The 23,010-nt window shown below is 39.2% G+C and overlaps 1 long non-coding RNA gene across 3 annotated transcripts in view; it reads left to right on the top strand.

Moving 5' to 3' along the window:
* Positions 1 to 21,517, top strand: part of LOC137235768 (uncharacterized) — a 55,253-nt gene extending 33,736 nt beyond the window's left edge. Inside the window, exons 1-11 of one of the 3 annotated variants that reach the window (XR_010948044.1) lie at positions 11,614 to 11,903; positions 12,254 to 12,500; positions 12,562 to 13,021; positions 13,086 to 13,312; positions 13,373 to 13,602; positions 13,660 to 13,976; positions 14,030 to 14,317; positions 14,377 to 14,555; positions 14,611 to 14,744; positions 19,724 to 20,086; positions 20,146 to 21,517. This is a non-coding gene — a long non-coding RNA (uncharacterized lncRNA). Of the gene's footprint in view, positions 1 to 11,613; positions 12,501 to 12,561; positions 13,022 to 13,085; positions 13,313 to 13,372; positions 13,603 to 13,659; positions 13,977 to 14,029; positions 14,318 to 14,376; positions 14,556 to 14,610; positions 14,745 to 19,723; positions 20,087 to 20,145 lie in introns of those variants that run through there. The other 2 variants (XR_010948043.1, XR_010948045.1) reach the window with 2 other exon arrangements.
* Positions 21,518 to 23,010: the final 1,493 nt, after the last annotated feature.

Raw genomic sequence — 23,010 nt, forward strand, 5'->3', positions numbered from 1 at the left:
TTTATTTACTTTATTTCATTACGTTTTTAATTTTGTACGTGATAAAAGCATACGTGTTTCTTATTTGTTTAAAATAAATAGTTTTATAAGAATTCGAGTTCAGAATGTTCAATTTAAATTCAGAAAATAACAAAACAACAGATGAGCGCTTTCCTCATGCGAAAACACATTTAAAAATGAATCACCACTAACCACTATTATTTTTCGCGTATCAAATTTTTGAGTGCGACCCATACATTCCGACAGCTTTTGGTATTTTTTAATATTATTTTCGATTTTTTTTCTTTTAGCATGGAGCTTTGAAATGCTCTCTTTTTCTTTTTTTAAACTTTTTTTTTATATGGTTTTCGGGGTTTGAAAATGGCGAAATTTAAAAAAAACCAAAACAACCGTGATAATCATTTGATTGTCATATGACAGTCAGTAGTGACAACATGATTAAATCGGATAAACTGTTCTCGCATACATGAAATTCCGTTGAGAATTATGTATCTGTCTCACATGCATAATGGTATCTGCTGTATGTTCTTTTGTTCTGTACCAGGTGTCCGAAGCTTTCCCAGTTTGAGTCCTTTTTCATGATTATAGGCTGTCGTTGGGAACATGCGGACATGCGTGAGTAACAAAGGAACATACATAAATTTGAGTATCAATGTTTACGTCATCGCAGGATCAACATTGTCAATTACAAGTGTGAGTGTATTAGTAAAACTACCAGCGTTTCTTGTAGGGTAATGGTGCCTTAACCTAAAAATCGTGAAAATTTTATAAAAATGAAGAAAACGCAAAAAATTACAAACATATTCCACCGTGGTGTGATGGTAGCGTGCTCCGCCTACCATACCGTATGCGCTGGGTTCACACCCTGGGCAAAGCAACATCAAAATTTTAGAAATAAGGTTTTTCAATTAGAAGAAAATTTTTGTAAGCGGGGTCGCCCCTCGGCAGTGTTTGGCAAGCGCTCCGGGTGTATTTCTGCCATGAAAAGCTCTCAGTGAAAACTCATTTGCCTTGCAGATGCCGTTCGGAGTCGGCATTAAGCCGGAGTCATTGGTGCCGTATGTCGTATCGCTGTATCCGTATCCCTAACGTAATCAGCTGTTTATCGTTACGACGGTAAACCAAAACCCAATTGGTTGGCTCCGTATCGTACGACCTTAGCGTCACCAATAATCGATTGCATTGATTCTCATAAGGTTGGTCGAATCAGCTGTTAAAAGGTTACCGATACGATGTCTCCAGCTTTAAGCATGTAGGTCCCGTCCCGCCAATTTGTATGGAAAATCAAGAGGAGCACGACGCAAATTGGAAGAGAAGCTCGGCCTTAGATCTCTTCGGAGGTTATCACACCTTACATTTATTTTTTGTTTTTTATTCCACAAAAAATAAGTCTATTAGTCATAACGTATCCAAAACAATAAGTAAAATCTACAAAAAGTTATTAAATTCACCAACTCAAATATTTTTAGGTTATTAAACGATTACATTGATTTCCATAAGGTAGGTGCACCATTAAACGATTACATTGATTTCCATAAGGTAGGTGGTTATAAGTCACCATTAATTGGCCTTTTTTCATATAGATTCGTTCAAATCATTCTTAAGCATTCCAGTAACATCGCCACAATCCACCAAGATACATACAAAATTTCGCGAAACACTGCTATAAACATTCTCACTATACAAGACTAATACTTGCTAGCATATTTTGTGTTGAAAAATGTAAGAAAAATATCACCCGACATACTTTGGGTACATAATAATTCATCATGAGTTCAACTGTCAAGAGGTTTTGGGGTATGTTCTTATCAAGTTTGTTTAACATGTTAGAAGGGCATATGTTTTAATTCCGACTTCCAACGACAAGTCAACAAAGCAACCGAAAAATTCCTTTTGGAAAAACTAATAAAAATTACATTCTGGCCCAAAATCACTAATAAAGCAGTTGGAATTTTGCACGGTTTCTGAGGGATGGGAAATCATTTGAGAGTGTTACGATCACTTCCAAGTGGGTCTGTAAAACTTTTCATCATTATGACACAAGTAGGCAAACCCAAAATCCATTAAAGTGACGCAAAAGGCAGCAAACTATAACTAAATAACTGCCGTACATATTTCATCTCTAAGCCGATCTAAGCAGTGACGTGAATGCACATAAATAATTCAATAATTTGCCGTCTTTTAGTGAGTTTTACTGCTTTGGATCACGTTCAAATCTCACGGGAATACTCTGGGCATTGAGAGACTTAAGAAGCAGATGTCGTGAAATTTTCGCACACGTGAAATGTGATAGACAGATGTCGCCGCTGTTTTTCATTTAACTCATACGGCGAAAGGCTAAGCAGAGACATCTATTTTTGAAAAGGTAGGTTTATTAAAGGCAGAGTTGCCAAACGAAAAAGAAGTAATTAACAAACTATCTGGCTCACAAATTGAACCAGACTTCTATCTGGATTTGTCTGGCTCAAATCGTTGTTGTTGCATTTACATGCAAAATTATTTATCTGGCTCAGGATTGATGATAGCTATTATGTCTACACATATGTACGTACACGCAGCAGAGAAGCAACGCACAAACACATGCAGATATCTTATCTGAGATATGCAATTATAATTGTGGAAGTGGCGCTCACAAATACACGCGCATATGAGAGCTATACACGTACATCTGTAGTTATGATTATAACAGATAACCAAAAGATTCTAGAACAGAAGCTACTAGAAGATGCAACGAGGAAAGCAAAGAGTATAAAAGGCAGCGAGAGTAGAGGCGCTACGATCAGCTTCGATTAAGCACACTATCTGTCGAGCAATAGAAGTGTTATTTTGAAAGTACTTGAATAAAGGCCATTTTACATTATTAAATATTGTAGTTATTTATTATTTAAGAGGATTTGCAGTAAATTCGTTACAATTGGTGTCAGAAGAGGAATTGTTGAATAAATTCCAGAGGAAAACAAGGACATGGCAAAGTTAAGTGAATTGAAGATCCAGCAACTGAAGAAGGAGTTGGAGAGCCGTGGATTGAATACAACCGGCATTAAACTAGAACTTCACGACTACAACAGGCAATAGAATTAGAAGGAATTGACGTGGAAGAGTATGTCTTTCATATTGATGGCGATGACACAACAAAATTGGAAGAGAAAAATGAAACACCGCAGACAATGGCGAACACAGACTTGAACCCGATTTTGGCTGCAATATCTGCACAAGCGTCGACAGTAACATCCAACATGGAAACTCACCTGGAAGAACAGAAGACATATATGGCATCCCAACTGGAATCGCAGGAGACACGCATAACATCCAAGATGGAAGAACAAGAGGAGCGCTTATCATTCATTGCAGGTGACACAAATGTCTTCGCAGTTAAAAGCACAGGAATAAAGGGTAACATCAAAGCTGGAAGCGCAAAATGCAAAAATCGCTCAATTTCAGGCAGAAGTCGATGATTTGAAGGGTCGTAGGGAGCAGTTACAACTAAATCGCCCTGCAGTTTCAGCGAGTAATCCAAAGGTAAAAACACCATCCTTTGACGGTTTTGTTCCTTTCCAGGTCTTTAAGCTACAGTTTAAGAAGACCGCAGCAGTGAACAATTGGAATGCGGAATATAAAGTTGCTGCACTTTTCGTAGCATTGGAAGGACCAGCTGCCGAAATCTTACAAACTATTCCAGAGTACGAACGGAACAGTTATGACGCATTGATGGCTGCTGTAGAACGTCGATACGGAAGCGAACACAGGAAACAGATATATCAAATAGAATTGCAAAACCGTTACCAAAAAGCTAATGAGACTTTGCAAGAGTTTGCTTCGGATGTTGAAAGGTTGGCTCATTTGGCAAATGCGGACGCACCCGTGGAATACACCGTGAGGGTAAAAATCCAGAATTTTACAAATGGCATATGGGATGTCGAAACGAAGCGAGCCACATACGCAAACTCAAAGCCAACATTTGCGGAAACGGTATCACATGCATTGAATCAGGAAACTGCCTCCCTATTGAGTAAACCAGCATATAAGGCTCATCGTGTGGAAGTAGAAAGACCAGAGTGGGTAGACACAATTTTGGAAGCATCGAAGGGTACGCAGCAGAAGAATAATGATGCAGTCAAATGTTTTAAGTGTGGAAAGCCAGGGCAAATTGCGCGTTATTGCAACACCAACCCTAACAGTTCCAACAATGTGGGTGGTCGTAAACGCAGAGCTGAAGGAGATGAGCAAATCTCCAAGTCCACTCAATCGTTAAACTAAAGAGAGTCAGCTACAAGGGACGACACGTTTCATCTAGTAATACTGATCTTTCAAATGACATCACGGCATGGACGGAGGGGCTAGAGGAAAATTATCAGAGTAAGGCAAAGCAACTGCTCCTAAGGTAGTCAAATCGTACAAGAAATGAGCGACAGCGGCATCATCGAACCATCAGCTAGGCCATGGAGCTCACCCGTGGTACTTGTGAAGAAAAAGGATGGGAAAAGGTTTTGCGTGGCATGTTGAACGACGTCACGAAAAAGGATAGCTACCCATTACCAAGAATTGACGACACTCTGGACTCGCTCTCTGGTACGAAATGGGTTTCCACACTGGACTTGAAAAGTGGCTACTGGAAAGTGGAGGTGAAGGAGGAAGATAAAGAACAAACAGCCTTCAGCGTCGGAGATGGTCTTTGGCAATTTACAGTAATGCCTTTTGGACTATGTAATGCACCAGCTACTTTTGAGAGACTCATGGATCAGGTATTGAAAGGACTGCACTGGAAAACATGCTTGGTATACCTGTACGACATCATCTTATTGGACAAGAACTTCGATGAACATCTTGAAAACTTTGAGGAAGTTTTCCAGAGAATAGCTGGCGCTGGTCTGAAACTAAGTCCCAAAAAGTGTGCGCTGTTTAAAAAGGATGTAAATTATTTGGGTCACAAGGTAACGACAGAAGGTATCCGTAGGGCAAATGAAAAGATAGAGGCAGTAAAGGGTTGGCCAAGACCACAAAACTTGCATGAATTAAGAAGTTTCCTTGGGCTGTGCACATATTACCGGCGATTTGTACCAAACTTTTCCAGCGTAGCCCATAACCTCTATGAGCTTACAAGAAAAAATAAAGCTTTTGAATGGAAGAAGGAGCATGAAGTGGCTTTCCAAACATTGAAAGAGCGTTTGTGCACTGCCCCAATGTTGGCATATCCGATTCCAGGAGCAACCTTTATTCTAGATACAGATGCGAGTGGATATGCTATAGGAGGCGTTTTGTCACAACTGGTTCATGGACAGGAGAAGGTGGTTGCATATTACAGCCGTTCAATTGGAAAACCAGAGAGGAACTACTGCGTTACCCGGAGAGAGCTGTTGGCATTGGTAGAGTGCATTAAACATTTCCACAAATACCTCTACAGCAAGCGATTCCGCGTCAGGACAGATCACGCAGCGTTGAAATGGCTTCTGCAGTTCCGTAATCCGGAAGGGAAATTGGCACGGTGGATCGAGCGACTACAAAGCTATGACTTTTCCGTTGAGCATCGAAAAGGTAGTACCCATGGAAATGCTGATGCAATGTCACGAAGACCATGTAGTTTGGAATGCAAACACTGTTCAAAGGCCGAGGCTAAAGAAGACATTATAGATGTCCGGCTAATGACGATAACATGTACAGATGAATGGGACAAGGAACAGCTAAGGAAGTGTCAGCTAGAAGATACAGATCTGTCACATGTTATGCAAGGGCTCGAACGAAACGAAAGACCAAAGAGAGAGGAGATGTCAGCAGAGAGTCGCATTGCGAAGTCAAATGGGCACAGTGGAACAGTTTAGAATTGATATCCGGTTGTTTGCATCGAGTATGGGAGAGTGAGGATGGTCAATGCAAAAAGAAACTGATAGTTGTTCCCAGAAAGAGGATTCCTGACGTGCTCAACGAGCTGCATAATGGTCCAAGCGGAGGTCATCTTGGAATCACGAAGATGCTCGAGAAACTTAAACAGAGATTCTATTGGGTTGGTTGCCGTCAGTCGGTCACTGAGTGGATTGCGAACTGCGAGGTTTACAGCAGAGCGAAAGGGTCCAAAACTCGAAGTCATGGCCAGATGAAGCAATATAACTCAGGTATTACAGATAGAAATTAATATCAAGTAGTTATGTACCGAGTACTTTAAACCTTTTCTTATATTCCTTTCAAATACGTACTTTATAAGCAACTCTGTTAACGAAGCAACTCTGTTAATAGTCATTTTGTTTGTGCGCATTTGGTTCTTTCTTTTGAAAAGAAACATTAGAAGAGCACGAACAAGTAAGTCCCGAATTAATTCGATATAACCAATTTATTGTAATTAATGAATCCGTTTTTATCAGATATAAAAACATTACAAATAGTATTGTTACAAATATTCAAGTGCGTTTTATTCCAAAGTCTTGCCATCTACAACATTCTTTATATATTTGTTCATCGAGAATTGTTCCGCATTCTATTTTATTTGCACTCGATGAAAAATTCATCTCTAATAGAAGAAAAAAGCTTCCGAAGATATAACCTGCGTAATTATAAAAATACAATTATCGAAATGCCTAGCAGCAACAAAGTCAGTGACGACGAAACCAATCGCACAATTACACCATGCAAAAATGGCGAAGAAGAGCTTCGACAGCACGTAAAGCAACTTCAATTGGCATTCGCTTCATCGGAGCAGGAAAAGGTTCATCTCCAACACTTAATTACCCTACAAGAACACTGACTATCATATGACTATCATCTGATTGTCAGCAATGTCAACCTAACGATCAGCGCCTCATACAAACTTTCTATCACAAACTTAAGGGGACTTGCGCAAATGTGATGTAAACAACTGTGTACGTGTGAGTTTTTGTCTCCTTCTTATACACCAACATCGCCTACTGATTAAGTATATAGCCGTACTGCTCACTCTCATTCCTTTTTCTGGATCAGTGCTGACACTCTAACTATCAAAAAGTGTCATAAATGATAGTTTACTGTAGATATCAGGTTTGACTGTTATACTATCATAAATGACCATTGTTATAATCCGCCAAAAATGAAACAATGCTTTTTGCTTTTTATTTACTTTATTTCATTTCGTTTCTTATTTGTTTAAATAAATAGTTTTATAAGAATTCGAGTTCAGATTGTTCAATATAAATTCAGAAAATAACAAAACAACAGAAGAGCGCTTTCCTCATGCGGAAACACATTTAAAAATGAATCAACACTAACCACTATTATTTTTTGCGTATCAATTTTTGAGTGCGCCCCATACATTCCGCCAGCTTTTGGTATTTTTTAATATTATTTTCGATTTTTTTCTTTTAGCATGGAGCTTTGAAATGCTTTCTTTTTCATTTTTTAAACTTATTTTTTATATGGTTTTCGTCGGTTGAAAATGGCGGACTTTAAAAAATAACAAAACAACCGTGATAATCATTTGAATGTCATATGACAGTCAGTAGTGACAACATGATCAAATCGGATAATCTGTTCTCGCATACATAAAATTCCGTTGAGAATTATGTATCTGTCTCACATGCATTATGGTATCTGCTGTATGTTCTTTTGTTCTGTACCAGGTGTCCGAAGCCTTCCCAGTTTCAGTCCTTTTTCATGATTATAGGCTGTCGTTGGGAACATGCGGACATGCGTGAGCGAACAAAGGAACATACATAAATTTGAGTATCAATGTTTACGTCATCGCAGGATCAGCATTGTCAATTACAAGTGTGAGTGCATTAGTAAAACTATCAGCGTTTCTTGTAGGGTAGTCGCCAACAAAATGAAAATGTCAGTAATGGACAAAGCACGGTAGCTGCATCCGCCAACATACCCGTCGTCAGCACAGTGGCTGACATAACCTCAAAAACTGCCTCTTATGCCACTAGCTCGAAAAGCTCAACAATTTATAACACAGGCCCCAATTATGAGCATTTTTCGATCTTCGATCTTCGCTGGCTATCGAACAGCGAAAATCGAATTAAAAATTGGTATTATGACATCTAATCTCTGTCGGAATTTTCGCTGTGTATCTAATTTTGAAGCGAATAGAAATTTGTTGTCGACGCTGCATCGAATTAGAAGAAAATTGTTTAAAATGTAAGTTTTTTGTGTTTATCTTCAACTTTTTTGCTACGTAATAGTAATTTCAAACTATTTGTATTAATCGTATATAGTGTAGGATGCTTTATTTTTATTAAAATTAATATCCATATAAAAATTCTTTAAAAGAAAATGTTATATTTTCATGATGCAAAATTGAATAATAATGAAAATTTTTGAAAATAGTAAAATCAATATTGAAAATTAAAATATTGTAAAACATATTAAAATTACAAAGTTCAAAGTAACATTATAACAAAATTAAATAAAAATAATTTAGTCAATATAGTTTAAGAAGCCTACATATAGGTCCAAGGTCGTGATTACAAAACAACTGCTTGGAAGACTGATTGCATAAATTGGACAAAACCCGTTTATAACAAAACGAACTTGCAGAAAGGATCAGGTGGAAAAAATTCCGAGTGCATTCGCGTACCCGGTGCTCAGCTGAGACAATCCCTAGCGCAAAATGTGAGAATTGTTGCCAATTTCAAAATGGTTGGAATAGACTTGGCTCTTGTGCATTGTTGCAGAACGCTTCTATGGTCATTATGAAGTTTAGTTTTTAACACATGTAACAACATGTTCAGAAAGTGAAATGTCTAGAAAGCTACAATTACGCGTTGAAATTCATTTCTGCGTTTTATACTTCTTTCTAGTTCCAGTACTTAAGCTTTTTTCTTCATAAAGCATATATGACACTACTTTATTTTTGCTTGGATTCCAAGCTAGAAAAACTGACGAAACTTTATCGGAACACAAAAACAATTCCTATCATGAAAAAGCGAGACCACTATTCCCCCAAATTTAATGAGTTTGACATGTTTTTGTTTATATTTTACATTAACACTTTTAACAATAAAAACAATGCAAATAACACGCGAAAATTATTTCGGTCTCTAATGGTTCACTTTTTTTCACAAGAAAGTTGATTTCAATTGTGTTTTTATGCACCAAATTTTCAAACTAAAAACAAAATTTTCATGTGTTAGAAAAAAATTTAGAAAAAACGGCCGAATGTCAAAAAAACCTATCGAAATACAAACTGGCTCGTTTGTTTTTAATGAACTAGATTTTATTTTCCTTGTATTTCGTTAGTTTTTTGAAATATAGTTTACACACTTACACCAGTACTGAAGCCGTATTAGGAGAGAGTGCGACAAAAACTTGAAGATAAAATACAAGAAAATAAAGTAGTGTCATATAGGTATAATGAATAATTATGCTTTTATTTTATTTGACAGATCACGGGAATGTGCTTTTCTGAACGGTTGAATTTATCGAATTATCGAACAATGACACTAGTAGCTGTATTTCGTTGAGAACTAGTACAATTAAAACACTAGCTAGCTTACCGAATTGCATGGAAAGCAACAATAAAAAGTAATCGAGTTGAGTTGGCTAAGCGCTTTCAGTTGAAACCGCTTAAGCGCCAGATACACGACACGAACATTTCCGCGAACATTCCGCAATCTTGTTCGCAGCTTTGGCCATACACCATACGAACTTTTGGCCGAACATTAGTTCTCTTTCAGACAGCGATGAATACGGACAACAATTGTGCTGTGGCAATTAAAGTCGCATAATCATTATTCTTTTTAATTCTATTACAATAATCTTTGCTTTTTACTTGCCACAATGATGGCAAAGATTTATACATTTCAATAACTTCACTCAGAAATTTTTTATTGTCCATTATACTTTTCCGCGCACGTCTGTTCCGTTCAGAAATTACTATGATTATGAGCTATTTCGCCATACACGCACGAACAGTTCGCGCAAATGTTCGCCAAAAATTTAAATATTTTGATTTTTGGCGAACATTTGCGCGAACTGGCAAACACCACCATACACGACAGAAAAGGTCGCAGAAACATGACATAACGGGAATGTTCGCGGAAATGTTCGTGTCGTGTATTTGGCGCTTTAGGTAATTGTCGACCTGATTGATAGTGTTGTATAGTGTTGCATATTCAAAAATAGGGCACTATTGTGAACGAGCGAATGAAATGAACATACGAATGTGCAGATTGGTATGTATGCAAATCATTATTCAAGTTATTCACACGCCGTCCATGTCCTTGCATTTAACACCACTCATGCCAATGCTGGCAACTGCCCAAACATTTTTGTCGCCTCATCCGCGGTTCAGTCAACACCGCCTAACACCACATTCGTCAATCCCACTTTCCCATACGTTGCCAATAACTGGAATCCTCCCTCAATAGCGACGCCATCAGTATACGCAGCTGGAACTCCTTACGTTTCCAGTCACGTTTCATCCACAAATCCAATTGTTAATTATAATCAGTTGCCAGCAAGCCTTGGAGTCCATCCACCCATACGCAAAGTACTCGATTTACCCGAATTCCATGGCTCGCCAGAAGAGTGACCAATGTTTTCAGTAGCCTATAAGGAAACCACTAGGTTATATGCCTACACAGATTCGGCAAACTTGTTACGTCTACAGAAGGCGCTTAAAACTAAAGCGCGCCAAAAAGTTTAATCACTTTCAATACATCCCGCGAATGTAAATACTGTAATAAGCACTTTGAAGCACCACTACGGGCGCCCAGACTTACTCTTTCGTAGCCAGATTGCAAAGGCACGTGCATACCCTACCATCAGTAGCATGAAGATATCTGACATTCTGAATTTCCGTACAATGGTTTCAAATTTGGCGGCTTTCCTTGAAAGTTCCTTGGATGAGTTACTGAGCAAGCTACCGTTTAGCAAAAGAGAGGAGTGGACTCGCCACGTACTAACTTTGCAGCAACCGTACCCATCTGTAAGAGATTTTGCGAACTGGCTTCAAACAGTTGCGTTGTATGTGTCAATGGCCACTGATGTTATGCCAGTGAAACAATCTTCTGCACATGAGCAATCGTTTACCAGAAATAAACTGCAAACAAGGACAGTAATGTCTATAAACAAAGATGATAAAAAGTGTTCAATGTGTGAAGAAAACCACAATTTGTTTACATGTCAAAAGTTTAAAGACGCTGAGTATTCGTATCGATGGAATATTGTGAAGAAAAACAATTTGTGTTTCTCTTTTTTGCAACCAGGCCATAATTTAAGCGACGACAATGTGGAGTGCAAGGCTGTGATAGATTCCTCCATAGTGTACCTATACCAAGTGTGTTCACTAAGCGATAAACGTCAAAACTACAAACAGCCTCGCTCACCTGATGGAAATCTCAGGTCTAGAGTCGCATTTTTGGTCTCAACGACAACATTTTTGACTACCAATCGTATCGATTTTTTCAATTTTTCAATCATTCGGCGCACTCGGTAATGGTATCCATTTTGAATTCGCTGTCATTCCGAATCCAGCGAGTGCCTGTCAGAATGCTTGACAGATAAGTCAACACACTTGTACTTGTACACTATGGATTCCTCAACCGATTGTTGCACAAAGAAAATTCTAATAATAATACACCCTGCAAAAATCGTGTGACCAAAAACGCACACAAACACAGGAATTTTTGACAGGGGTGACGATTTGGAATGAAAAATTCTTCAAATGAAATAGCATGTTGACAAATTTAGCTTTCCCACAATGTATCGTGCTCTCTCGCACCTATTATTTTTATAGGGATAGCAAAATACGTAATTTTTGCGTGCAAAAAAATTCGCCATTTCTAATTCAGCAGAGACAGCAAAACATTTGGTGGTCGAAAATTTTTTCAATTTTGAGAGTTTTAAATGGAATATCTCCGGAAATATTTAAAATTAACAGGGAGTTCTCCAGATCACATATATATATATTTTAAAGCTCGCAGACTTATAATTTAAAAGTAATTTGGTGTTAAAGTTTGCAAATTTCTATACAAATTTTATATGTGTATACGTATATATATGTGGCAGCACAGCTTTGTAATGTCATCAATAAAATATATGTATATATATATATGTGCATGTTGCTACAAAAGCGCGATTGATTTAATAAAAACATTTATAATAAGTGAAAACAATGCAAAAATGAAATGTGAAATATACTAAAATGCAATTTAAGTTTATCGTTGCCAATTTATATAGATATGTATGTGGATTAAGGTTTTGAAAGATGTGTAAATTGTAATTTAAAGTTCTATAGAAATTTGTTAAATTTGCAAACTTTAACAACAAATAACTTTTAAATTATAAGATTGCGCACTTTAAAATATATATATTTGTGATCGGGAGAACTCCCTCTTTCATTTGATACCAAGTTTTACCCCGAACTCGGGGGTGCTATTCTAAAATTTTCCCAAAGTCTTTAATATACAATGATTTTTGCTGTTTATTTCGACAAAAATTTTTGATTTGATTTTTGTGCTCATCGAAAGAATTCACAATTATATAGCACCATGCCGCGAATAATGATAAAAGGTGGTGTGTGGAGAAACACTGAGGTAAGCATTTGACGCGACTGGTTACTCTTGGCCGTTTATTAACTAAATTGATAACTTTCAGGATGAAATCCTCAAAGTAGCTGTAATGAAATATGGCAAAAACCAGTGGTCACGTATTGTATCACTGCTGCATCGCAAATCTGCCAAGCAATGTAAGGCACGCTGTTACGAATGGCTTGATCCTAGCTTAAAGAAGACAGAATGGTCACGCGAGGAGGATGAAAAGTTTTTGCATTTTGCCTAATTAATGCCAACACAATGGCGTACAATTGCGCCGATTATTTCAGAGGGTTAACTGGCACCAATTGTTCACACCAAATTGTTAGGTACAGGATTCGCCACGGGTAGGTGAGGTTGGCAATCACAACCTCTTGAATCATTTTGGTCGGCAGGTATGCCGCGGATATATTCTTGGCACTTGTTATTGATGGCTTTTATGATGCCACCAACACTACCTGGACAGACGCCAATGCTCAGTCAACCCCCAATACCCGGACACGTCCGGACGTCCTGGTTATAATGTATGCTAATACAACTAATAATTTACAAATTTGCTGATGATTATTTTTGTGTTATTTTCTTTAGCAACCACCTGAACCTGTTACTGGTAAATATCAACAGCCGCAACAGTATGATCAAGCCCAACGCCGTTTAGATCCCGATCAGATGCCAAATCCGATAAGCGTTATCATTGAAAATCAAAATAGCGCTGGTGGTGCTTTTATTACTAATGCTCAGGGTTTATTACCACCATTGGTGACCACAAAATATGTGGTAGAAGATCAGGGTAACTCATCGCCACTTTACGTTAGGTATCGATAATCGAAATTAATGTTTTGTTTGGCAATTACATTGATCTTTCTACTTTGCAGGTCGTCTTTGTATTGCATACATGCAACAGCTGATTTATTAAAAACAACAGCTTTGTCCATTACACTTACCGCCTCGCCAATGGCACGAACGGTTGAGGGTGAATATTAGCCACCCATTGTAAATTTTGGTGAATTGGGTGCAATTAGATCTAATCGTTGCAAGGCTCAATAGCAACTTGTAGATGCTGGTCGTCGTTTCCAATGTCTAATGTGTAAAGTAACAAGAGATGGTAAAAAAAATCTTTCACTTCTACTTGTGTTCATTGATCCATATTTTTTCTCAACAGTGCCAACTGCATATTTCCAACAGTTGAGGCATACCGGACAGCGTGTTGATAAATATGAACGTCCTGAACTTGTATTGGGTACATGAGTATTTGTGTAAAAAATGCTTGGGTACCGATAGCTCTCATGGTAAACCTCAACTCATATCCACATCAATGCCTCGCATTCAATTGGGTTCACGTAGTATGGACAAGCATATTGTTGATTCCAGTGGTAAGGCCACAATTTCAAATGATGGGGCAACCATTATGAAACTATTGGATATTGTGAATCCAGCCGTAAAACTCTAGTAGACATCGCCAAATTTCAAAATGCTGAGGTAAGTTTTTTGTTATATTAGAATGTGTAGAATAAAAATGTTTCTCTTATCAGGTCGGCGATGGCACCACTTCAGTTGTACTTTAAGCAGGTGAAATCTTAAAACAAGTTAAACCATGTGTTGAGGAAGGCGTGCATGCACGTATCATCATTAAAGCTATACGTAAAGCATTATAATTATGCATGACCAAAATATGACATGGCTGTACATGTGGAAGCGTCAATCAAAGGAACAGCAAAGTGCTTTATTGGGAAAATGCTCTGCCACAGCAATTTCCTCCAATGTCCAAGAGTATCAGAAAATTGTTAATGCTGAATGGCGTCTCCTGTACAATAAAATAGGTAAGTAAGGCGCCAATGTTGTGTTTTCTAAACTACCAATTGGTGATGTTGGTACACAGTATTTTGCAGATCGTGAAATGTTCTGTTAGTGTACCAGAAGAAGATTTGAAACGTACAATGAAAGCTTGTGGTGGAGCTGTTATGACTACAGCTAATGATATTAATTCAAGTGTTTTGGGTCAATGTGATTACTTTGAAGAACGTCAAGTTGGTGGTGAACATTTCAACATTTTCCAAGGTTTGATAGTGGGTTTGACATTAACTTCATTTTTATAGTTTATAATTATTTAAAGGTTGCGTTAATGCTAGAACATATACATTGATTTTACGTCGCGGTGCCGAACAATTTTTGAAAGAAACTGAGCTTCGTTACATGATGCTATAATGATTGTGCGGCGTACAATTAAACATGATTCTGTTGTTGCTGGTAAGTCAAAATACAAATTGAAAATAATTTCTAATCTTAAATTGATAAGTAAAATTATGAAAAGATTGTGTCCAACTCCGGAAGAAAAAACTATAAAATTTGTGTCAGTGAAATGATAATTATTGCTTTTGGTTGTTATTTTGAGGCATCGTCATCGAGTTCCTTCTGATCGTATATGCCGGTTCTTTTGTATTCTTTTACATGCATAAAGTGCCGTTTAAGCCTTCCTCACCCTCTCCTCCACGTTGAGCTTCCATGACAGCTTACTGTCTAGGATCATTCCTAGATATTTTGTGCAAGGTTTCCCCGTAGGGTCGCCCCTCCTAACTTAGGCCTGGTCCAATTAGGAACCTTGTACCTCTTTGAAAACAAGACCATATGCAACGTCATCTGCGTAAACCGTACGTTTTTCTGGTCTCTCGTAGAATCCCCTAAGCAGTTGGTTAATGACCAGCGTCCACAGCAGAGGTGATAGCACCCGGAGTGCCCCTGTCCACTAATTTCGTGGCCGCGTACAATCCCCATTGCGATGTAATCTTACTGCAGTTTAACATGCAGTCGATCCATCTGGGTAAGGCTGGATGTACTTTAACGTAATTAAGACCATCAATAATCGCCCATTTAGAAAGCCCCGGCAATGCTTCTAGAGCATATTCCTTATATTCCAGGGCTTTTTCTATGCTTATTACCACCCTATGCAACGCGGTGTCTACTGACTTGCCTTTGGTGTACGCCTGTTGTGTTGTGGAGAGCAGCTTTTCATCCACGTTGGACTTTATGTATACATCAGCCATCAGCCTCTCAAAGGTTTTGAGCAGAAATTATGGGTCTATAATCTTTGGGATATACGTGACCGATATTCCCCGCCTTTGGTAGGAAAGCTACACGAGCAGTTCTCCAAGAGTGCGGTACATGATTCAGTTTATGCACCCATCGAATATTATTTTAAGCCATCCCACGACCGCCCTACTTGAAACTTGTAGCATGGCCGGACATGTACCATCTGAGCCCGGCGATTTCACCACCACTACGAGGTCCTCAGTAGTGTAATTAGGCAGCATATATGAATGCAGCTGTTTCCTTACCATTACTACAGCTCGCACCCGTCCTTCCGTTTGCGCATAGTAAACGCCAAATCGGCGCGCGCTAAGTCCAGAACCCTTTCCTCCCGATGGAAGCCACGGCTCCTGGATCAGCGCGTTAGGAGGAGGGGTTCGCTCGACGCCACTTTACTGTGTTGGAGGTTTATCTGTATGACTCGCAGTACCAATGGGCTGCTTGTCCCCCTCCAGCACCTTCATCGTGACGTCGTCGTCCTCCTCTAGCCCTTTTGGTTTAGAGTGTTCGAAGCCCCCTTCAGCCTCTTGTACCTGTTGTGCCGGGTGTTCCTCTGTGCGACTCAGCACCATCTGGCTGTTGGTCCCCTTCTAACACATTCGGGGTGACGTGGGCTACCTCCACCTGTCTTTTTTCCCTTAGGCTTTTGAGGTCCTTTTCGACGTCCACCGTGTTAGGACTTTAATACCCGCGACTTCTTTTCCTGAGTCGCATATACATTTTGCCTGTACCTAAGAACATTTTCCAAGCTGCGCGTACAATATATCCTCCGCCTGCTTGTTTATTTGGAAGATGTATAACTAACCTTCGTCCGTAGGCCGAGATACAGTAAGGACCTTCGAATCCTGTGTCGGTATGTTCGGATTCTGATTTTGCAAAAGTCGCAGTGTATCCTCCGACTTCATCACGCATGGTATCCATACCTTAACTTTTGTTACCTTGGGGATTTGCGCTTTATCCACCATCTCAAAACGAGCGTTCGTGCCCTGCCTTTGGAGGTTTGGAACCACTTCCTCCAGCCATCGCAAGCTCGCGATGTTGTCGCACGCTATCATCTTCATACCATAATACCATCCCCCGAATCAAAGGTTGGAAGGAGCTTACTTGGTTATTCCCGCATCATCTTAACTTACTTACTTACTTAATTGGCGCTTAACCGTCTAAACGGTTATGGCCGTCCAACAAGGCGCGCCAGTCGCTCCTTCACTCCGCCAACCGGCGCCAATTGGTCACACCAAGGGAGTTTAAATCGTTTTCCACCTGGTCCTTCCAACGGAGTGGGGGCCGCCCTCTACCTCTGCTTCCATAGGCGGGTTCCGATAGAAACACTTTCTTGGCCGGAGCATCATCTTTCATTCGCATAACATGGCCTAGCGCAGCCGCTGCGTTTTAATTCGCTGGACTATCTTGATGTCTGCGTATAGCTCGTACAGCTCTTCTTCGGTACTCGCCATCGCCAACGCGTAGAGGTCCATAAATCTTTCGAAGAACTTTTCTCTCGAACACTCCCAAAGCCGCTTCATCTGCTGTTGTCATGGTCCATGCTTCTGCCCCATATAGCAGGACGGGTACGATAAGTGACTTGTAGAGTATGATTTTCGTTTGCCGAGAGAGGACTTTACTTTTCAATTGCCTACCTAGTCCAAAGTAGCATTTATTGGCAAGATTGATTCTTCGCTGGATTTCAGTGCTGATGTTGTTGCTAGTGTTGATGCTGGTTCCCAAATAAACGAAGTCTTTTACTATTTCGAAATTATGGCTGCCAACAGTAGCGTGGTTGCCAAGGCGCATATGCGCTGACTCTTTGCTCGATGACAGCAGGTACTTCGTTTTGTCCTCATTCACCATCAAACCCATCTTTACCGCTTCTTTTTCCAGCTTGGAGTAAGCAGAACTAACAGCGCGGGTGTTTAGGCCGATGATATCAATGTCATCAGCATATGCCAGTAATTGCACGCTTTTATAGTATATTGTTCCAGTGCGGTTAAGTTCTGCAGCTAGTATAATTTTATCCAGCGTCAAATTAAAGAAATCGCACGATAGGGGGTCACCCTGTCTGAAACCTCGTTTAGTTTCGAACGGCTCGGAGAGGTCCTTCCCAATTCTGACTGAGCTGATGGTGTTGCTCAACGTCATTTTGCACAGCCGTATAAGTTTTGCGGGGAAACCAAATTCAGACATAGCGGCATATAGGCAGCTCCTTTTCGTGCTGTCGAAGGCGGCTTTAAAGTCGACGAAGAGGTGATGTGTGTCGATTCTCTTTTCACGGGTTTTTTCCAAGATTTGGCGCATTGTGAAAATCTGGTCGATGGTAGATTTACCAGGTCTGAAGCCGCACTGATAAGGTCCAATCAGCCGGTTCACGGTGGGCTTCAATCTTTCGCACAATACACTTGAAAGGATCTTATAAGCGATATTAAAAAGGCTGATTCCACGATAGTTGGTGCATTTTGCAGTATCCCCCTTCTTGTGGACTGGGCAAAGAACACTTAGATTCCAACTGCTCGAGGTCAAAGGTCATTGCCTTAATAGCACCGCAGAAAAATTCCTCCAATTCTTTTCTCCTAGAGAGAACAATAATTGGGGAATAGGAATTTCAAATCTTCGAAGTCCGCCGATTTGCCAATTGAAATTTTGTTGCGCATTTCTATTTTTGTTAACAAATTAAAAGTTTAGTTATTGTTGCGAATTTGTTTAAAATTGAGAAAAAAAAATATAAGCAAAGCAACAGGGAGCAACAAACGAATGATGCAACCATCTTTCACACGTTGTTATTGTAGCAGTGCTTCGCCCCATCCAATAGGTGCGACCGATCAGAAATTATCATCAATATCCTCTAACGGGAGTCCAAGGAAACTTGCTGTTTCGACAGGGGGGACCATAATGAAAGGGGTGTTAGAGGCGTTGATTCCACACTACAATTAAAGAGATGGTTGGTGTCATGTGGGGACACATTGCAAGCGGGGCATACATTTTGTATGTCGGGGTTGATTCTGGATAGGTAAGAGTTTAACCTGTTACAGTATCCAGAACGAAGTTGAGCTAGAGTGACTCGCTTTTCTCTGGGGAGTATGCGTTCCTCTTCCGCGAGGTTTGGATACTTTTCTTTCAGTACTGGATTCACCGGGCAATTCCTAGCATAACGGTCCGACGCTTGTTTATGGAATTCACCAAGGACCTGCTTGTGTTTTCTCGCTTCATACGGCTGGGTTCTCAGGAGCCGTATTTCCTCAAAATGCTTACGGAGATGACTCCTTAGGCCCCTAGGCGGTGCTGGTTGACCAATCAGATGTCTGTTGGGATGCTCAGGTTTCTGGGTATTCAACAGGAACTGTTTGGTCAGCATATCATTTCTCTCCCTGATGGGGAGTATTCTCGCCTCATTATGCAGATGGTGTTCTGGGGACATAAGAAGACAGCCCGTGGCAATTCTGAGAGCAGTATTTTGGCTTCTTCTGTGGGTAATTTTTAGGCTTGGCGACTATATGGGTGATGCGTAGCACTTAATCGGCTGGCTAATTGCTTTGTGTGTAGTCATGAGCGTTTCTTTATCCTTTCCCCAGGTACTGCCAGCGAGGGATTTGAGGATTTTGATACGGCTCTGATTTCTCGGAACAATTGCGGCTGCGTGCTCACCAAAATGTAGATCCTGATGAAAGTCACACCCAAAATTTTAAGGTGTAAGACAGTCGGTAGGGTAATGTCATATGGTCGACATTTGGCGCGGCCATGTTTTAAAAAGGATCACCGATGATTTGGTTGGTTGCAATATCAGGTTTCGCGAGGCGACAAAACTGGAGAGATTGGGGAGATAGCTGTTTATTTTATTACAAAGCTCATCGGTGTAGGAAACAATAGCATAGGTGTAGAAGCAATAGTGACTCCTTCTGGTGGTAAACGTAGCTATTGATATGTAGAAGTTAAACAGAAATTTGATGAATATGAGTTTTTTTTAAGTTATTGCAAAAAAGCGTTGAGGATTTTTAATATCTTACGAGGTACCTTCGTACATGTTTCTAAGAATGAAGAATGAGACCTATTCAAACTTCGCTATACTTTAACATACGATACTTTACCCCATTTTAACACAACTATCATTTATTGATTTTATTAAATTTTATAAAATGTTTCTTCCTCCACAGTTCCATTTCCGTATTGGATGGTAAATATGGCTTTCGCATTTTCTCCATCAATAACTGACAAGGTGGAAAAAATCTATGCGCGTAAATCGCAACATATCTTGGTCGAGCGTTTCTTCAATAGCTCTCTAGTGGTGATGGTGACAGCAGAAAAACCCAACTGTTTACAAATGTTACAATATATCAATTGCGTCTACGGCTCAAATACCCACAGTATATGAATGAATCGAACGCACCTAATTGTCTGCCTAACGGATAGTATACATATTCATCAAATCGAAAATATTGCATCAAACGAACTGGGTCTGAATACTGAAACAGTACACATATTCAAAATCGATGAGGAGGCTGTGATGATGGTATAGGGTGAGTTGTTGAATAACATACGAAAACCACTTTAACCCATCTATATATTTGCATTACAGCTAAAGCTTTACAAACAGCAAAAATCGCTGGCGCCAAGCAATTGGAAAAGGCAGTGAAGCATTCATCACACTGTACGGATGGTGTAAAGTTAGAAACTGCTGTTGAACAGCTGCCACCGACACAACGGTCATCTCTACTTCGCCGAGTAACGGCTCGTCCGACTATCTATCGAAGACAGTATAATCATATCTTTTGCCAACACAGGTTAGCGATGTGCTTGCACAGGAAAAGATTTCAATTGGAAAACAAAAACCAATTAAGAGAGTTTATTTATTATTAAAGTATTTACTTTTCTTTATATCAACAGTATTAATTTAAGTTGCAATATCACGTACATATATAATAAGGGATGTGATACGATTGATGTCGGAATTAGATTTGAAACCAATCAATACTCCTGCTAAGGGTTGTAGAATTATTGCTTGAATAATTAGATTTAGAACAATAATAAGTCTGACTTAATTACAAGTCGTACATTTTTAAATTCATCAATTACGACAGCAATCGGATTCTACGACACCTCTGAATATTCTTGATCTGAAAAAAGAGTATACCTAATCTGAATTTCTACTAAGCTTTCAGTTGTAGATTATTCAAATAATTGGAGTTTTTTCTAAAGCTTAAAATTATTTTCTACTCGCTTAGAAAAGATTTCAATTGGAAAACAAAAACCAATTAAGAGAGTTTATGTTATTATTAAAGTACTTACTTTTCTTTATATCAATTGTATTAATTTAAGTTGCAATATCACGTACATATAAAATAAGGGATGTGATACGATTGCTGACGGAATTAGATTTGAAACCAATCAATACTCCTGCTATGGGTTGCAGAATTATTGCTTGAATGATTAGATTTAGAACAATAATAAGTCTGACTCAATTACTAGTCGTACATTTTTAAGTTCATCAATTACGACAGCAATCGGATTCCACGACACCTTTGAATATTCTTGATCTGAAAAAAAAGAGTAAATCTAATCTGAATTTCTAATTAGCTTTTAGTTGTAGATTTAAATTGATTCAAATAATTGGAGTTTTTTCTAAAGCTCAAAATTATTTTCTGTTCGCTTGGAAAAGATTTCAATTGGAAAACAAAAACCAATAAGGCGAGTTTGTTTACTATTAAAATAATTACTTTTCTTTATATCAACTGTATTAATTTAAGTTGCAATTTCATGTGCATATATAATAAGGGATGTCGTAATACGATTGCTGTCGGAATTAGATTTGAAACCAATCAATACTCCTGCTAAGGGTTGCAGAATTATTGCTTGAATGATTAGATTTAGAACAATAATAAGTCTGACTCAATTACTAGTCGTACATTTTTAAATTCATCAATTACGACAGCAATCGGATTCTACGACACCTTTGTCACCCCAGCGGGTAAGGGGGTCAGAATATACCCGCGGTAGGTATGCCTGTCGTAAGAGGCGACTAAAATACCAGATTCAAGGGGTGTGTAGCGCAACCCTTCAGGTTGCCAGCGCAATATATAGCTTCTCCAAATCCAATTGTCAACCTCACCTATCCGCGGCGAATCCTGTTTCACTAACAGACGAGGCTCTGGCGACCCCAACCTCCTCATGGATCTTGGGGGTGGGGAGGGAGGGGATGGCCTGAAGGTTTAATGTGGCCACATAAATCGTTCCCGAGATGGTCGGGCTAGCACCTTATTGGTGCTGTGGTACCGGAGCGTACCGGATCTGCATCCGGCAAAGGACCATCACATCGATAACACTCCCCAAAGCCTTCGGGGAGCAACCTTATCGCTACAACAACAACAACAACAACGACACCTTTGAATATTCATGATCTGAAAAAAGAGTAAACCTAATCTGGATTTCTACTAAGCTTTAAGTTGTAGATTATTCCAATAATTGGAGTTTTTTCTAAAGCTTAATATTATATTTTGCTCGCTTAGAAGACATTGGAAAACAAAAACCAATTAAGCGAGTTTATTTATTATTAAAGTTCTTCTGTTTTATATGAACTGGATTAATATAAGTTCCAATTTCATGTACATATATAATAATATTGAAAATAATAAATATTGAAAATTCAATTTTTTTGGTTCATATTTTATTCATATGGCTGCTCCAGGTAAAGTAAATCTGCAGGTAAAATTCACGTTATATGGCGGTTATATAAATGGTAAAACCGCAGTAAAATTGATTGTCAAATGGCTCGAAAATGTAGAGTGAAATGACGAAAAAATGACCGCCATTTGACGAGCATTGTGACGTGTGTGAGTAGCACAGTGCTATGCTCACATCCTATAAGTGGGAGCGGAATGCACGATCACATTAATAGGAACGAAACGGAAAATTTGGTCACAAAAGTTAATCACGCCCATGCAAACGTGACTATGAATATAACCGCTGCAGAAAGTTACAATGACCGTAAAATGACTAGTGAAATGACGTGGAGCGTTTTTGCAGGGCACATACACATAAAAAAAGCGAACAAGATAGCAAGTGGCCACAGTCAGTGAATTTCAAACTTCGCTGCATTCAGTTTATAAATCAGCTGACACAAAACAAACACTTCTGAAATATTTGCCTGTTAAATTGAAAGGGCCAAAGGGCGAAATCACTGTAATTGCATTCATCGACGAAGAAGCGAAAATCTCATTGATAGCAGAAAGTATCGCAAACGCCAAAGGAGTGAAGGGTAAAACTGACATGCTTCGCCTCAAGTGGATAGGCAATCAAATGACGAGTGAACCATCGAAGCGAGTTTCATTTGAGTTCGGTGATATTTTCTCAGAATCCACAAAATACCAAATGAGCGGTGTACAAACAACAAAAAAAATTGTATTTGCCTGAACTGTCTTTGTACTTAGGCGAATTTATACGTTAA

Source organism: Eurosta solidaginis, chromosome 1 (assembly GCF_040869045.1).
Source record: "Eurosta solidaginis isolate ZX-2024a chromosome 1, ASM4086904v1, whole genome shotgun sequence".
Lineage (NCBI taxonomy): Eukaryota > Metazoa > Arthropoda > Insecta > Diptera > Tephritidae > Eurosta > Eurosta solidaginis.